The following is a 19,959-nucleotide window of genomic DNA, read 5'->3' as shown; positions in this document are numbered from 1 at the left end:
GCATGAAGCCCAACTCTGCCACAAACGGTTCTAGGTACATAGATCTGTACCCAAAATACCACATCCGGATCCATATAGAATATACCATTAACGTTGACCATAAGAGGATAAAATTGGCCGAGATCACAAAAAGTAGAATGATTGATTTTTTTCGGTTTTGCATTTCAGCATCACAATGAATGTTCCCCTTGGTGTGAGACCGGAGTCTTTTCCGGGCTCTGCTGCTCACTAAAATATATCTGATGGTAAAAACATTAAGCAGCAGAATCAGGAGAAATGGAAGAGCTGGGTTCAGAATATGATGGAGGAACTCGATTGTGACCCAGACATGAGAGTAAACAATACTTATTTTTACAGAACAAAACCAAGGATTGTTCCGCAGCATATATCGACCCGCGAGCATAAAATACCAAAAAACGTTCTTTACGCTGCTCAGCACAGTCACTGCTCCTACAACCAAAGTCGCTGTTTTCTCACTGCAATATTTTACTTTCAGCTTCTGGGAACAAATTGCCATGAATCGATCAAATGTGAAAGTGACGGTGAACCAGACAGAGCAGTCAGTAGCTGTATAAAGCAGAGCAGCATGGATATTACATATGGGGATGGACCTCCGGAAATAAAATTGTTCCTGATAAACAATCGGAATGTGTCTCAATATCACATCGAGGATAACAACCAGTAGATCGGCCACTGCCATGGCTGCCAGGTAACGACTGATGCATGCGGACAATCCACAATCTTTATTTATTAGGACAAAGATCGTTACGACGTTAACTGTAAGAAGGCAAACAAAAAAAGTACACGTGAACCAGGAGACGATGTTATCAGTTTGATTGAGGATCTCATGAGAGAACCAAATGAGTCACTATTTTGAAAGATTTATTGACATAATAGAAGCTAGTTACAGAAATGCCATGTAAATCCTCAGAAACACTCCCTCCCAAATGCACAGTCATGCATTCATAAGTGCAGATGATATCTAGAAAAGTCCCATGAACTCGGTCACTCACGAGCAGGCAGAGCTCATTTCAACACAGTTCCTAATGTGGAGGCTGTAAACATTGTCATCCTGAAAGATTTTCTCGCAATTCATTGGAGACAACAAGAGTATGGAAATTTTTGTCTTTTAGTCTCTCCAGATATTTTCTTTTGTTCAATTAACTGACCTACTAACTTTCACAAAGGATGTCACTTCGAGAATGTTCAAGACATTGTTCCCAACAATTCCCAAATTCAGCAAAATTTCAGTTCCCACAATGAGTAATATTAAATCGGAAGGAGCAGAGTGTTTTTATTTAATCACTGACGATTAAAGTTCATTATGTGAAATTCAGACCTCTAAACCTCCTCTGCTATTCAAACAGATCATGGCGGGTATGATTGCGCCCTGACCTCCATGTTACACGAGCGTTCAGTCATTCAACCCCTTGCCTTCCTATCCATGACCAGGCGAATCTCAGACACGTTTTAACTCGGTTTTCCTCAAGTATGTGTTTGGGAACTATTTTCGACCACAACGGACTCTCCCTACGATCAGTCACGTCAGATTCATATTTTAATGCCATCATAAGTGTACTATGCACAGAACTTTGAAAAATACATACTTATTTTAATGTTATCAATATCCAATCACAATTAGTATACCTGGTTCTTTCGCTTGCCTCACTGTATTTTGTTCAGCCAAAGACAGGCTCTGAAAACTTTTCCAATATGAAATGCAAATTCTAGCCTTTTGTGTCCTCAGCCATTATTTTGAATTTTACCTGCATTGCACCTTCTTCATTGCTATCAAACTTACTGTTGTCCTTCGTCTTTAACTATTTCTCCCGAAACCAGTTTCATATTTTCCCACTAGATCAATGGAATGGTTGGTTTGTGATGCAGAGGAAGGTTAACAATGCAGGTTCAATTCCCACAGTGACAAAGTTGACCACCAAGGATAAGCATTCTCCACCTTGTCAATCGCCCGAGGTGTGGTGGCCCTCAGCTGTCTCTGTTGAGGCAGCAGCCATATGTCCTCTGCAACAATTGAAACATTATTCTATCTCTGCCAACATTTTAAAATTTTATCGACACTATAATTAGTCCATGCCTGCATTCTTTTTTCTAAAGTGCAAGGCCTCACATTTGCTCACATTGAATTTCATCAGTTATTTCCTGGACCACTCTCCTCGACTCTCTAAACCTTTCTCCAGCCTGCCCAACTCCTCAGTACGACCTCCCTGTCCACCTATCTTCGCATCATCGGCAAACTTTGCCAGAATGCCCTCAGTCCCTTCATCCAGATCATTAATATATAAAGTGAACAACTGCGGTCCCAACACTGAATCCTGCGGGATGTCACCAAATGCCATTCCAAAAAAGAGCCTTTTATCCCAACTCTCTGCCTTCTGTCAGACAGCCAATCCTCAATCCACGCCAAGAGCTCATCTCGAAAGCCATTGGTCCTAACCTTACTCAGCAGCCTCCCATGAGGCACCTTATCAAAGGCCTTTTGGATGTCTAGATAGATAACATCCATTGGGTTTCCCTGGCCTAAACTACTTGTTACCGCTTCAAAGAATCCTAACAAGTTTGTCAGGCATGACCTCGCCTTGCTAAGTCCATGCTGACTTGTTCTAATCTGACCCTGCACTTCCGAGAATTAAGAAATATCATTCTTAACAATGGATTCTCGGGTTTTACCAACAACCGAGGTGAGGCAAAACGGCCGATAATTTTCCATCTTTTGTCTTGATCCTTCCTTAAGCAAGGAGGTTACAACAGCGATTTTCTAATCATCTGGGACTTTCCATGACTCCAGTGACTTTTGGAAGATCACAAACAATGCCTCCACTATTTCCAGAATTATTGGACGCAGACAATGGAACATCGTTTATCAACAGTGAATTTTAATATTTCCCAATATTGAATGGCATTTGGCATACTCAAACAGCTCCATACCATCCATTGACCAATTGTTTGGCGGAAAGAACAGTCCAAACATTGAAGTCGGGCTTAAACAAATGTCCTGCATCTTCACCCAATACCAAACCATCCCATTTTCTGTTCGATTGCAGGAGAAGCTCTTCTGCAATTTCAGGCAGCTGCAGTCAGGAATATAATTCCGCATCACATTATACCTGATATTCCCAGACACAGGTTGAGGTGAATCAGTGGTGGTAACACCAATGCCTGCAGCATGCCACCTCTAGACAAAAGAGACAGTTTACTTCAGGTGACGAATTTGGTGCTATAACTACAGGAATGGCCTGGCATGTATACAAGAGGAGGTCCATGTGAGCTCAGGTCCTGTCATATCTAAATGTCGGATACGTGAGGTGATCCTGAAAAAAAGAAGAAAAATCTCAAAACTGCTGCAAAGCAAACCAGATATAAGCAAAACATAGATTAAAAAGGTGCAGAGCTGGATGAACACGGCAGGCCAAGCAGCATCAGGGGAGCAGGAAAGCTGTTGTTTCAGGGCTAGACCCTTCTTCTGAAATGAGGAAAGCAAAACATACCTCGCCCATCAGAATAACCAGAAAAACTGTCTGAAATCGTGAGGACTATCTATCTGTTTAAATTCACGAAAACGTCCAACTCCAAGATGGATGCAAACCTTGTCCCATTACCGCCAGGAGGTCAGGAAGGAATTCTCCGAGATACTCCAGATGCAAGAGACGAGTTGTGGTCTGATACAGGCTGCATATTCCTGAGACTGTATCAGAGATATCAGGCCTGGTTCAAAAATATCCCAGGAGATTTCACAAGAGAAAGAACAGGCCTACATCCCCAGAGATAGATTGCAGCAATATAGTGATTGGTATCAGCTCCAGGGGAATCCATGGACGATCAGATCCTTGGTCGAAGCTGTGAACCAATCAGGAAGAGTGGTCTGACAGATATAAACAGCGAATTCAGAGATGTCTTAGACTTGGGATTGGCTATGTGCTGGTTTTTCAAAGTAAACATGTTTTGTATATATGTGTAAAGGTTAGCTACATGGCGAGATACCAGCATTGTGCGATTTGTTCAGCTGTCATTCACTGAGATTTCCCTCTCTGGTTCCTTCCTTCGAACTGCATCACCTCATATTTATCAGGTTTAAATTCTATCTGCCATTAACATGTCCATCTGACCATTTCATCTATATCTTCCTGTAACATGAGAAAGTCCACCCCACTGCCAACCACTCAGCCATTCATTCTGTTGAACACAACCTGACTTAAAAGAGTCCCACACCCCTCCAAACTGAGGTCAACATAATTTCTGAATACCACAAATTGTAAGGGGAGGGACAATAATGTGCAGCAGACTCTGGTCTCCAAACACACAAACCTTCTTCTACCACCACCTTCTGTCTCCTGCCACTGAGACCAATTTAGATGAAAGTTGCCAAGTTACCCTTCATACCATGAGATTTTACATTCCTTATTAGTTTTCCATTTGAGGCTTTGTCAAAGGTTTTGCTGACAAACTATGCAGAACAACTCCACTTTGTCATGACTTTCCTCTGATAAAGTCATGCTGACTGCCCCAGACCAAACTTCACCTCTCTGAACGGCAATCAATTTTCCATTTCCCTGTTTTCTCTAACTGTTTCCCTGACGCTGATACAATGCAATTTTTGAAATTATTTTGTTATTCATCGTTGAGTTACCTTTATTTTTGTTGCCTACGCGTTGAAATATATATGTATGCTACAAACCTAACAATGCAACTATAACTAACAACAATTGTCTATCTGCCATTAAACCTTACAATATAATTTTCAAATTCAATGAGGCCAATTTATTCAGAAGTCATGTAAAATTCAAAATATTAAGATCGATATTCCCAAAAGCTCCTTTCCAGTAAGGTTTTCAATTAGCTCTTCAGCTTACACACCAGCAATTCCAAAATAGCCTGAATTCTAGCTCAGTGTTGAACATGATGTTGGACTAAACGAACTCATATATGTTCATGAAATCTACATTTTGTAACATTAGTCATCATTTGCATAATGCAGATTAGGTTCAACTTGATGCCGTCTAATATGATTGAGAGTTGAGACTACATTGCTACATTTGACTCATTTTTTCTAAACGTAACTCTGCTATTACTCTGATGAGATCTTACTATAGTCCCCCAAAAGAGTAATCGAGACAATGAGCTGCAAATGTGTCGGCAGATTATGGAAATATGCCATTAAATGATGATTGTTATAGTGGATGGCCTTAACTTCGCTAATATTGACCAACGCTCACTTACAGCAAGAAGATTAGATGGAGCAGAATTTGTTAACTTCATTCAAGATGGTTTCTTGAAAGACTTTGTGGATTGTATATCTAGACGAGGGCCATACTGGACCTAAAGCTGGCTAATAGGCCTGACGACATGACTGCCCTTTTAGTAGGAGAGCATTTTGGAAACAGGGATCACTTCGCCTTCTGTTTTACGGCAGCCAAGATAAACTGTAAGACAGGACTCTGTTGTCATGTACTAAATTGGGGAGGCCAAATTATATCAGTGTGGGGCAATACTGAGGAATTGTTTATTGGGAAGAGTTGTTATCAGGCAAATCCAAAATTTATATGTGGGAGTTATTTAAAGATATGCTGACAAACGTTCAAGAGCGGCATGTTCCAGCAAGGAGGAAGGACAACAATATCGAAAGAAGGAAAATTGGATAAGACGGGAGGTTAAGAATTCAGTCAGACAGGAGAAAGAATCATTTGTATGGCTCAGGAAACCAAAATTGGATATGGCCTGTTAGGAATATAAAGAAATCAGGTAAGAACTCACGCAGGGAATTAGGATAACAAGGCACCATGAAATGACCTGAGCAAAAAAGGTTAAAGAGAATATCAAGGCATTCTAGCCATGCACTCAAAATAACAGCTTGGCGAGGGAGAAGATACAATCACACAGGATATTTGAGAAAACCTGTTCTTGGAGGCAAACAATGTGGGTGAGATCCCAGGTGGGTGCTTCAAGCCTGCATTCACCCAGGAGAATCATACAGAGGATGGAGTGTGTAGTATGCTAAAATGATGCAGGATTTTGAGACCATGAAATAAATGCAGTTGGATCTCTTGAAGAGCAGGGAGTTGTATAGGACCCAAGACCTGATGGAATTTACCACACATTATTGACAGAGAGGAAAGAGAGGAGTCTTCCCATTGCCTTAACCAAGGTGTTTAAATTCTCATAGGCCACGAGAGATTTCACAAAGGACTGATGATAACTAATGTTGTTCCTCTGTTCAAGATGGGAAGTATGGATAACCCAGGAAACTATAGAATGGTACATCCCACATCAGTCATTAAGAAGCTATTGTAGAAAGTTTGTTGGGATAGGATTTATGCACATTTGAAACAGCATGGCCTAATCGGTGACAATCATTGTGGTTTTTTGCAGTACAGGTCATGTCTTACCATCATGATTGAATTTTTGGAAGATTTGAAAAAGGAGATCAATGAGGGTAGAGCAGTGGATATTGTCTACAATGATTTTGGTAAGGTGTTTGACAAAGCCCATCATGGTAGGCTCATTCAAAAGATTAAGGTGCATGTGATCGATGATGATTTGGCTGCTTGGATTCAGTAAATTCCATATGATACAAGATTGGGAGAGTTGTGGACAGTACAAAAGGTTGTCAATGGATTCAGCTTTGTATGGAACAGTTGAAGAAATGGGCGTAGAAATGTCAGATGGATTTTATTTCATGTAAGTGTGAGGAGTTGCACTCTGGGAGAGAAGTTAAGGAGAAGTAAATAATTAACGGCAGGACCCTGAACATCATAAATGAGCAAAGGGATCTGCAGGGTCAAGTCTATATGTCCTTGAAAGTGGCCACGCAATTCGATATGGTCGGAAAGAAGGCGTATGGCTGGTGCCTTTCTTGTTCGGGGAATTGAGGACAAGAGTCAGGATGTCATGTTGCAGCTTCATAAGGTTTTGTTCTAGCTGCTATTAGAGTACTGCATCAACTCCTGATCACCACATTACAGGAAGGATGTGGAATTTTTGGACACGGTGTAGAAGAGTTTTACCAGGATTCTGCATGGGTTCGATGATACTAAATATAATGACAGGCTAGAGAACTCGGTTTGTTTTCTCTGGGGCAGCTTAGGCTGAAAGCAGAGTTGATAGAAATCGATAAGACTTTGAGATCATCAATCGTGTTGACAGTCATAACATTTTTTACCCAAGAGCTGAAACACCTGACATAAGTGGCAGGCATTTAAGGTTGTTCGAAAGGAAACAGTGCAAAGATGTGAGGGGGAGATTTTTTGTTTGAAACAGAGTGGTAGGTGTGTGGTACGTGCTGCCAGAGGAAGGGGTGGAGGCAGATATGATAGGGCCATTTGTAGACTTTTAATTTAGCACATAGATAAGCAAAGGAATGAAGTGATATGGGCCTAGCACAGACAGAAGGGATTATTTGATTTGGCATCGTGCTCAGCACAGCAGCATGAGCTGAAAGGATGTTGTCTGTGCTGTCCGGTAATTTTTGTTCGATGTTCTATGTCAATGTAACATTTTCACCAGATCTCCCATTCTGCTTTTGGAGTTAAAAATGTAAATGATATTTCAACAATGCTACACGTTACTCCAGACAGCTGACACTGCTCTAATCTATACGGTAATCCTACAGCTTGCTGGAAAAGTGTTGTTGTCACCGCACAAGATCTTGCTGAGATCGCATCTGTACAGATTTAATCTCCTCATTGACAAAGATATTGTTGCACTAGAAGCAACTCAGATATATTTCCCTCAATTAATTCCTGCAATTAAGTTGTTAATTGATGAGGGAAGGATGCAAGGTTTATCCAATACCCATTGGAGTTTACAGGAATGAACGATGGCTTTATTTTTGCATAAAACACCGGAACAAATCAGGAGCACAAGCCAATTACAGAGTAAATGGAGGAATCCATTCCACTTCCTGAGCCTGTTGCACAGCAACAACAGAAGGATATTCAGGCCTTTGACTATGTTACATCATAACAGTACGAGGTACTTCAGCCCCTCAGCCTGATTTTCAGATCGAGGAGGAGGCCTATCAGGCCCAAAATCCGACAATACGGGACCCAGAGAAGGCAATGCAGCACCAGCATCTTGTTAGACAACAGCAGGATAAATCCATTCTGATTCTTATTTGTGCAACACAGGAACTGTAAGAGGCCGCAAAGTGACTGGAGATCATTGCAATAGAATTTTAACACAACAATTAAAGGAAGGCACAAACTCTTTGAGAACTCTTTATGGAGAAGGAGGTGGTAATTCAACACATGTATCTGTTTTGTGGAACAGGAAAGGACAGGTCACACCATTGATCCCATTTTAGGAATTCAGTATGGTCTGGACAGTCTTGCCTTTACTCTAAGACTTTGAACTCAGGCACTGTTAATGTGAACAACTTCTAACCGTCCACCCTGTCCAGGCCGTTCAGTATTCTGAATGTTTCAATCAGATCCTTCATCAAGCTTCTAAAATTCATCGAATATAGACCCAGAGTCCTCAAATGCTCCTCATTTGCTAAGACTTTCATTTTGGGGATCATCCTCTGGACTGACTCTCGGGCGAGTATATCACTCCTCAGGTATGAATGCCAAAAATGCTCACAATACTCGAAATGGGTCTGACCAGAGCATAACAAATCCTTAGAAGAACATCACTGCCTTTATATTCTAATACTCTCAAAATAAATGCCACCATTGCATTTTATTCTGCTGCCTGACTTTAAAAACTCACTTCCATAATTAATGTGAACTCATGTAGAAGAACAGAAGTTAAAACAGTGAAAAGGGCTGCAAAGATCTTGGATGAATGGCTTTTAGTGCACACATTGAAATCTAGTTTCTGGCGCAATCTCATTCTGAATGGATTAGAAATTGGGAAAGAGAGAGATCCTTCAATGGAAAGCAAAAAAAGTAGACCCGGGGAACAATCTACCACAGTGAACCACGGTGTGTAAAAAGAAGCCCAAGGTGGTGGAAAAGAGGTGAAAGACCTCATTTGTTTTCTCTTTTATTAGATGAGATACAGAAATCACAACGCCGTTGGTTTATGAGAGGCACTGGGGAAAATGACATGATGGAAGAGGCCAAGCCAGGGGTATTTGTTGAGGATAATTAAGGAAATGGCAAGAGAAGTCGAAGAACTGCCGGAGAGTGTACAGCCTAGTCAAGAGCTGAAAAGTAAGAAAGTACACAATCTCTTCAAACTCATCAAATGTGTGGGCAAAGTTTCCTCTGGTAGAACAGGAGGCGTAGATAAATAAGTTAAAATATTGAAAGAGATGGGAGTTGTTAAGCCTCTATTTGTAAAAGATGAAAACATTTGCATTCCTTTTGAAATGTTACCCGAAAGAGTGATAATCTGTGAAATAAATGGAAGAAAGTTAATGTTCCGCTGTGTAAGGTAAGGTTATAAAGTCCAATCAAGACTGGGGACGTGATAGCAGGAGTGATTTGGAGAGTGCCTATTCCAGGAATTCTGTTCGTTCTTGGAAGCTCTACAGCCGGAACAAAGTTGGGAGTGATGCCTATTGTAGTGGAGAAGCTGAAAGGAAACTGGCAAAATAAAGAGTTAAAAAGAAAACACCTAAGATTCTTCTGGGCTCTGTGGTGACAAGATTCCACAGTCATAAATTAACACAAAAGAAGGGAGAACAAGGAGGAAAGGTGAAGGAGTTGTGATCCGCTTCGCTGACACTCTGTTTGATGAAATGACAAAGGACAAATCAAAACAGGTGTTTATGTTATGACAGATGAATGGGCTTTCAACAGCAACAGCAACAACAACAACAAAAGATGAAATGATAAAAAAAATTAAATCAGAAAGCCTATTTGGAAAAGTGATCAGAATATATTCCAGAATGTTATGACAGTCAGGATAAAATCATAAAGCAGAAGTGGAAACCGTGGCAGATCGGTGCAGATGGGAAATGGGCGAATTTTCACCAGGTTGTATTGTCAGCAGCATGCAGACAAGAATTAATGCTGATAGCACACAAGTTACTTGTAAGAGGTCGTCTGGGAATGAGGAAAGCTCAGTCAAAGGTGTAGAACCATTTCTATTGGCCTGCATTCCTTAAAGGTGTAGTTGAATTTTGCCAAACCTATCATATATCTCAGATGATCGGAAAGCCCACAGGCTGTGTTAAAACTATTACCTTTGGTTCCAATTTCAACATTTCAAGAAGCTTTCATGCGAGTTATGATTGATTGTGTAGGCCCCTCCCCAGTATTAAAAGTGGAACCATTATTTGCAAACCATAATGGACGTGTCTGCAAGATTTCCGAGAGCCAATTCCATTACGAATGTCAGGCTGATAAGGTGGGAGGGGTTGATGTCTTTCTTTACCCGATCTGCACTAAGAGAGATTCCGTCATCCCAATGGTCCAGTTTTGCTGCCAAATTATTTAAGAAGGTCATGGGTAGCTTCTGAATCCTGTACTTTAAATCCAGTGTGTGCCGTCCTGAAAGTCAGGGTGCATTGGAAAGGTGGCATCAGGCCTCAAGGACCATACTGTAGACCTCTAGACAGAATTAACCAAATGTTTGGGATAAAGGTGTCTCAAATAAATGTATATATTTTTTGATATTTGGGATGCTCCAAAGGAATCTACTCAGCTTATCACAGTTGAATTAATATCTGGCCACATAGTAAGAGGAATTTGAAACGAATTAAGGAAAAGTTGATAGATTTGATGTCAGAGATCTCACTGTTGGATTTTGTATCTGAGGTGAAAGGAAGATTAACCGGAGTAGATGAATTAGCTAGACAACATTTAAAGGTGGTAGAGCGCAGAACGAAGCCAGAAGCAGGTGAGAAATCTAAAATTCATACGTTCCTGTGGATAAAGTGTAGGTGCTGATTCCAGTGAAAGGAGATGCCTTCAAAGCATTTTTAGTGGTTTATATCAAATTGAGAGGATGTTAAATAAACTGGATGATCTGGTAATGATGTCCAAATGAAAACAAATCGAATATGTCATTTGAATGTGCTGAAACATTCCCTTGACAGAGAAAGAGAATTGGAGAAAGGGGTATTAGTCACACTCGGATCTCTCAGTATGAGTAATCAAATCCAGATGATTTGGATTTTGACGAGCCTCCAAATAAACTTAATTAAAATGAGCCCTGAAAGAATGGAATATGGTAGTGAGATACCTGTCCCAGGAACAGAGAACTGTAATGAAAGACTTGTTGCAACGCCTTGGGAACCTATGTAGAAATAGAAGAGGGAGGACTATTACTATTGTACATGAGATTGGCATAACGGATGCTGTTTTGCTAACAAAAACACCCCTTAATCCTCTCAAAGCAGCATAGGCTCAAAAGAAATTGGACGTGAAACTCCAAGAAGATATGCTGATCATGTTCGTTCCCAAGCCTGATGTGACTCAGCAGTTCTGTGTAGATTATCAGAAAGCTCACTCTGTGAAAACATCAGATTCATACCCAATCCCAAGGCCAAACGACTGTGTGGAAAAGGTAGGGCAAGCCACTGACATTGCAAATCTGTACTTGCTGCATGGTTATTGATAAGTACCTTCATCAGAGAGAGGTAAAAAGAAGTTTCTACTTCTGTCACTCCAAATGGGCTATAAGAATTTAACGAAATGCCCTTTGGAATGAAAAATGCAACAATCAATTTTCAAAGACTTTTGAAAGGAGTTGTGGCAGGATTGACAAATGTACTGTCTACATAGATGAAGTCGTGATCTTTTAGCATTTGCGCAAACCTCATATGAAGCATTAGGCAAAGATCTTTGAGAGAGTATGGAAGACAAAGTTGGTCATAAATTTGTCAAAAACAGAATTCATGAACGCAGAAGTGCTGTTCTTTGGTCACAACACCAGACACGGATTGATGATACTGAAAAATGTGAAGTCTAAGGCCATTGAGGAATTTCTAAGTCCACCTTTGAAGAAGGAAGTACTACGGTGGATTCTACACTGAAATTGTACCAAATTGTAGTTACCTAGTGGCACCACTGACGTACTTATTAAAAAGATATGAAATTTTGGAAGACAGAACAATGCCAGGAGACAGTTGTGAATTTAAAATCTGTGTTAAAGCCCGCACCAGTTTTAGCCCCACCAAACATCTCGAAACACTTTAAAGTCCCATTGGTGTAATTGAAAGGCCAGTTGGTTATTTTTCAGGGAAACCCAGTACTCACAAGAAAAGATATTCAACCATTGAGAGGGAGTTATTGAGTTTGATACTGACCTTACAACATTTTAATGTTTACGTTGCAAATAGTATCTCAGAGATGATTGTGTAGACCGATTACAACTAAATGGTGCTTTTTGTGAAGATCTAAGGGTGAGGATATCAGATTATTTTGTTGGAGTCTTACGTTACAAACATTTAATTTACATTTTGCTGTGGGTGATGAAAATGTTGTTGCAGATGTTTCATCACAGATTGAAAAGAAAATGTGCATATAAGTTCAAATGGTGTTCAATGTTAAATGTATATGGAATTAATATAAAATGTATAACTCTAGGTTTGTGAACTGTGGGTCAAGTAATATAGTGGCGTTGAGGTTTAAACAGAAATCTTTTCATAATTTTTTTTTTCTTTTTCTCCAAACGTTGGGGGAGAGGGCTGTGAAGTTAATAGACTACTTATGGCTCAGAAGGCAGAACGTCAGAAACAAATATTTTAAAACTGTTGATGTTTGTAAAAGGACAGAACGGAAGACCATGCATGGTCTCTTTGAAAGATGATATGCTTTTTCTTGGCTCGCAGATAAAATAAAATGTTCTGTGAGCAGTTTCTAGGGTTGCAGGTGCACCGAGAATCTGGATTATAACATTTGTATCAAAAGGTTGTACTGTTAACAGGCAAAGCAACAATTTTATAAAGACAACCATATCAAATTTTACCAGTTAATTGAAAGCAAACCGTTAGATACTAAAAACCAACTTAATTTAAATCTGATGGTTTTGACAACATAGGCATAATCCTATTGTAAAAATTAGATAAGTCATCAAAGGTATAAAAGATATGGGCATTTTGAAAATTGGGACAGAACCAACTGCCATCTGATAAGATATCAGCACGCACAGCTCTTAGAGAAAGCATCATCTAATTAATAACGGTATGCTGGGCATTTTTAGCTAATATTATGGACAGAAAAATTCACTTCGGTTATTCATCATTGAATCCCTACAGTGTGGAAAAAGGCCCTTCGGGTAACACGTCTACACTGGCTCTCAGAGCACTCATCCAAACCCATCCCCTCTATAACCCATATATCCCTGAACACTGCAGGCATTTTATCATGAACAATCCAGCTCGCCTGCACATCTTTGGACTGCGGAAGAAAACCTGAACACCCTGAGGAAATGCACGGAGGCCTGGGGAGAATGTGCAAACTCCATACAGACTGTTGCTCGAGGGTGGAATCAAACCACGGTCCCTGGCACTGGAAGGCAGCAGTGCTAAACCACTGTGCCACCCTATTCCTGATAGACGATCAATGAACAAAGCAAAGAAAATCCCAAAAGACATAACCTGGCTGTATTTTGTTGAGAGAAGAGGAACTTACATTTATTGGAACAGCATGCCATTAGAATTTTGTTTTGTTTGGGTATTATTGGTACTTAGACGGGAATTGTTTGGTTTGTTAGTAGTTCAGTTAATTGTTTTACTGTTGGCTTGGCGTTTTCTCTTCTACTGAAACGACCCCCAGCATTTCCACTAACTGTCCAATGGCAGAATGAATTCAAATAGCACTTAACTACAACTAGGAAACATTGCCTGAAATAATAATAATTGAGGGAATTCTTCATATCACTGAACACGTAGTCAGCATGGAGCGACTAACACAAGGGTTCAGTGGACAGGCACAGAACAAGTTTCAAAGATTGTACATCAAGCCTCACAAATCTGCTACAACCCCCGTCCAACATGAAGCATTGTGCAGAACATTAAGAAGTTAAAGAAACCACAAGCTACGTTTTGTTGAAATTGTTTCTGAGGTTTTTAACATGGAGCCTGATGATCCAAGGTGACCAACTCTCAAGGGCAGTGAAAGATACAGGACAGCTATTCTCAATAAAATTATACAATAACCTAAGGACAACAGATTGAAGTTAAAAAGTAATAGATATAAGAATTGTATTTGTTGAAGTGGTCAGCAATTGGAGGGTTAAATATTAAGAATGAGGAGATAAAACACAAGGGATTGCCAGGCCTCCCGAAATGATTGGACATCTCACAATATGAGTACACTTCAATAAATCAAACCAGTCACCACAAACCCAGATAGGATGCCTGGTCAGCATCAAGCACTGTGCAGATCAGGACATTGCACAGACCAATACAACAGATGCTGTGCCCAGAGTGGAACACAGAGTAGCCAATATAACACATTAATCTCGAAACACAGACTAGAGATCTGTCAAGCTAGGAGAAATGTGCACGCTACGTTGGTGCAGTGATTTATAAACTAGGATTAAATATCTGTCCACCTTGTAGACTTGTGCATTCCACACCAGTGAATTGATCTATTAACCTAGACTAATTCTGTTCAGTATGCATACCTGGACAGATCATGTCAGTGCCTTGACCTATCAAGCTGAACTACATCTGCCCGGCAGGGGGAGAGGAGCAGCCCAAACCAATGCATCGATCTATAAACCCAGGTCAAATATCTGTCAGCGTGGGGAGCTGTGTATATCACAGCACTGCATTGATGTATAAACCCAGAACATTACCTGGGTCATGGTAATAAAATGTGAGGCTGGATGAACACAGCAGGTCAAGCAGCATCTCAGGAGCACAAAAGCTGACGTTTCAGGCCTAGACCCTTCATCTCTGATGAAGGGTCTAGGCCCGAAACGTCAGCTTTTGTGCACCTGAGATGCTGCTTGACCTGCTGTGTTCATCCAGCCTCACATTTTATTATCTTGGAATTCTCCAGCATCTGCAGTTCCCAGATTCTCTGATACGACATTACCTGGGTCTCTGGATTAACGGTCCAGCGATAATATCACTCTGTCATCACCTCTCCATGGGGAATTGGAAGGGGTTTGGGTTACAGATAGAGAGGAGAGCTTGAGAGACAATATTATGGAAAGACATGTTCAAATGTTTGAGAATACTGAAATGAAGATATTTAATAACATTTCATAATATGGGCCATATTTCAAGACTGGTACCTGCACAAGGAGTGAATTCAGATATTGGAGAGTTTCGGATCCACATTGTTTCAGTACATTTGCAAGTGGGAATGGAGACTGCAGAGTTTTCGACACTTTGGCCAGAATGTAACAATTATTTATTTAATTTCTAACTACAAATTCCATTGAGTTTGACACATGGGATCATGTGCATTCACCTAAGATAATTTTCTGTTGTTATTTCATCAAACTATTCTTATTAACTTTCTACATCATCCCATGCAATGACGAGCCCTTCTTATTCCGTTCCAGCTCGAATCTCCATATGGTTGGAGGTGCTCACCATCGCCCAAATGCCATGAATATTCCATGACCCCGGCTTTAATGCCATCTCTAAAAGACTAAGCGCACGGTTGAGCTTCCTCAGTTAGGGGCTCCCCTGAAATGTTTGCCCTTAGCATGTCGGTTAAGAGCCAATTGCACCATATTTGAAGGTCCTGGTGGATGGGCGAGTGCAGAGAAGGAGCATTGTCTTTCCAGAGAAGGCCATGCTACCAGACTCACCGAGAATGCTCTGAAATCACCACCTAGGACACTGCGGTCACAGCTGCCTGAAGAAATGTCCCAAAATCTAGAACAACGTCAATAACCGTGCCGTTTCTGCCAGGGTAAGTGTTGTCGACTTGTCCTTTTTCCTCCACACTGACTGTATACCTGTTCCAGCACTTACTTCTAAACAAGGCTCGTTCCCCATCACTGTCACTGTTGCATTCATCACCTTCCGTCACTCAGTCTCTTTCTCTTTCTCAGATTCACAATACCTGTACACTCTCAGCACTGAATGAATTAAGCACTGTCTGCTGACACTGTCTTGACACCTCAGCATTTTCCCATCACATACACCAGCAGTATTGAAAAAAAATTTCTGTTTCTCCCACTCTCACTTTCCACCTCCCCTTCTCTCACTCAAATAACAAGAGCTTGTCCTGGAAGAGAAAACGCCAAGCCAACTGATGGAGTACATGACATCTGTTTCCTTCACTCAATCCGCAATTCCGAGAGGACCTTAGAATAAGCCAGAGAGGACAGGTTTGACTTGTGTGGAGATTCTGAAACATACAAGATCCACTGAACGAGTAAGAAGCAATGTTTAGTGAAGGGAAATTCTCTTTGAACTCAGTATCAATTCTGTTTTCACTTGGCTCAGCTCAGTTGCTGTGGCCCTGAAACAAACTCTTTTTTTGAGTCAAGCTGGTAAAAATGGAATCACAGGATCTCAGAGGGCAGAGGTTGGGGTCATAATTTTTCTGAAGAAGGGTCTAGGCCCAAAACATCAGCTTTCCTGCTCCTCTGATGCTGCTTGTCCTGCTGTGTTCATCCAGCTCTACGCCTTGTTATCTTGGCTTCATGATGTATTGTTTCCACCACCACCCAGATTCTCCCTCCTGCACTTATTCCTTCAAAAGCTCAAATAATGAAATTAATCTGATCCATTTACTGCTCCCCTAACTTGCCCTGACGTCTTCAACAATCTGTGCTCATGTATACCAGCCCTCTGTTCCTGCACGACCTTTATAATGGTGCAGCCTTTTTTAATTTGTCTTTCAATGTTCATTGCTTCTGTGGCAGAACCAGCTAAGGCGCTGTATTTAGGCTACAGTCGCTTAGGAGATGTGGATCGAATGCTTTGCATGGGTGAATTTGCCTTAAGAGGTGGCACGGTGGCTCACTGGTTCATACTACTGCCTCTTCGTGGCAATGATCCGGGTTTAATTTGTCCCTCAGACGACTGTCTATGTGGAATTTGCAGGTACTGTCCTCTGTCTGCATGGGTTTCTTCTGTATGCTCTGGTTTCCTCCTAGAGTCTAAAAATGTCATGATCCGTGGATTGGCTGTGATAAACTGCCCATAGTGTCTAGGGATGTGTATGTATGGTGGGTTGGCCATGGAAAAAGCAGGCTTACAGCTAGGGGTGTAAGTCTGTGTGTGATGCTATTTTGAGCATTGGTGTCGATTCGATAGGGCAATTGGACTGCTTCCTCACTAGAAGATTTCTATAATTCACTGTATTAATCCTCATCGGCCATTTTTTTCTGAACACTACACCAAAACTTCCACATCGAATTGGTGTTCTATACCGTCTTACACATAACTTACAATTATTTTCAGGTTTGGCGTTATATATAAACATAAAACTTGTCATAGAAACACACTTCACAGCGAACAAATGAAATCTGAGCAAATTCTCACATGTGAGCAAGTAAAATATAGATTCACTCCCCAAGGAGAGACTAAAACATTGACACAAGTCATGACTAACTGCCAACTGAACAACAGATAATTTCTGGTCAAGATGGCAGCAAAGGAGGACATTCCAGGTGCAGATACTCCTTTGTTTATTTCCTTTATTCTGCTTTTCCCCTTTTTTGGTCTTTTCTCCTGAGGTAGAGCGAGCTGGAGGCACAGAGCGGAGCAGGCTGGAAACCCGAGAGGAGTGAATAGAGAATGGAGACGGCCAGCATAAACTCGTAGGCTGGTACCAAGGTCAGTGCAGACCTTCCTCCCCCTACCTATTATTGGAACAGCTAAATTATTTAGTGACATCCAAATCAGAACCAATTAACATTAATATTTTGTTAAATGGCCACTCAGATCCTGTGAAAGTCAATACTGGTGCAGCTATATCCGTGTTTTCAGAATTGGTCTTTATCGAGCTACTCTCAGGGCTCCAACCCTTAAGTTTGTACAAGACCTCAGCTAGACTGACAACATACACGGGGAACAGTTATTGAACAAGGGTACAACTTCGGTTCTGGCCTTGTATGAAAATAAGTTGCTGTCTTTATCACTGATAGTATCAAAGTCTCGGTCCAAACCCATTGGGGTGGAATTGGTGATGAAAGATTTGGCTGAAGTAGCTCAACATTTTTTGTTTGGAAACTACCTGCCTCAGTGAAGTCCTAGTGAAATACCCAGGAAGTTTTCAGGATGGGTTTGCGGCGAGAAGAGGGGCGAAATCACTTTACATGTTTATCAGCGAAAATTCAGAGATTTTTCAAGGCCCACCGGTGCCATTTATCTTGAAGGCAAAAGTAGAGGTGAAAATCAGGAGGCTAGAGATGAGAAATTATCAAACTTTCACAGTTTTTAGAATGTGACAGTGCCATTCTTACCCATTATGAAGCCTAACAGCTCAATTCACCTCTGTGGGGAGTTTTAGAAAATGGCAAACCACTTCTCACAGCTGGATAAATAGTCAATCCATCACACAAGGACTTGTACGCAAAGTTGGCGCAAGGGGAGGGAGGGGCTAACCTTCGCAATGTTGGACAGGAGCCACACATGCCTGCAATAGTGACAGGAAGAGGCTTCCCAGACGTACCCTGCAATGAGTACACATAAAAGTTTATCTCGATATACAAGATTGTCATTTGAGATATCATCAGCCTCCACCACTGGATGGTGGGGTGTGGCAGGGTGATAAACAGCAGCAGGGATGCCAATACCGGCCAATTGCCTCCTCTAAGCAAGGGAAGCAATTTAATTCAGGGATGAAGTTTTGAGCCAGAACCATGGAAATTGCCCTGCGTAGATACAAGGTGAGATTGATGCGAGGTCAAACCTCATCACTTAAAAAGATCAGGCAGGTGAAAGCGTACAGATCAAACATGTGAATCACCTAAACGCTGTTATCTTACCGACGAGACAGGAGCAGGATATTTTTGGCCCTTCAAAACATCCAGGAGTCCTGTCAAAAACCTGAGGTTCTCCGCTCCATCTAGTGTAGAGCAAATCTAAGATTGTGAGATGGATGCAACCTCGATATCATTACAGGCTGTAGAAGAGGAGGAAAATCTCTTGAGATGGTCCAAATGCAAGAGGTTGTCTATAGCCCGGTACATTATACCATGTCAACGTTCGAATTGGAGGAACCAGGCTCGGGATGAAAATGTGAGATAACAAAGTGTGGAACTGGATGAACACAGCAGGCCAAGCAGCATCTCAAGAGCACAAAAGCAGACGTGTTGGGCCGAGAACCTTCATCAGAAAAGGGGGATGGGGAGAAATAAAAAGTTCACCTGGACCATCTCAAACACATCCCTCACCTTTCTGGACCTCTCTGTCTCCACCTCAGGCAACCACCTAGAAACCGATATCCATTTTAAGCCCACCAACTCCCACAGCTACCGAGAATGCACCTCCAACCACCCAGCTTCCTGCAAAATTCCATCCCCTATTCCCAATTCCTTCGCCACTGCCACATCTGCTCCCAGGGTGAGACGTTCCACACTTGTACATCTCAGATGTCCTCGTTCTTCAAGGACCACAACTTTTGCATCCACCCACCTCCCCCTACCCCCACCCCGGCAGTGGTTGAGAATGCCCTTGACCATGTCTCCCGCATTTCCCACAATTCATCCCTCACAACCCTTCCAAACAATATTCACCGAAACAGAATCCCGCTTGTCCTCACATACCACCCCACCAACCACCGGAAACAACACATCACCCTCTGACAATTCCGCCATCTGCAATCTGGCCCCACCACCAAAGACCAAACTCTCCATGACTCCCTTGTCCACTCCACACTCCCCTCCAATCCCACCACACCCAACACTTTCCTCTACAACCGCAGGAAGTGCTACACTTGCCCCCACACCTCCTCCTTCACCCACCTCACAGGACCCAACAAGACTTTACATATCAAGCAGATGTTCACTTGCACATCTGCCAATGTTGAATACTGCATCCACTGTAGCCTTTGGGGCTTCCTCCACATCAGGGAAACCAAGCGGAAGCTTGGGAACTGCTTTGCAGAACACCTACACATGGTTCGCATG

The sequence above is a fragment of the Stegostoma tigrinum genome, chromosome 43 (assembly GCF_030684315.1).
Source record: "Stegostoma tigrinum isolate sSteTig4 chromosome 43, sSteTig4.hap1, whole genome shotgun sequence".
NCBI lineage: Eukaryota > Metazoa > Chordata > Chondrichthyes > Orectolobiformes > Stegostomatidae > Stegostoma > Stegostoma tigrinum.
Note: the sequence above shows the minus strand (reverse complement) of the source record.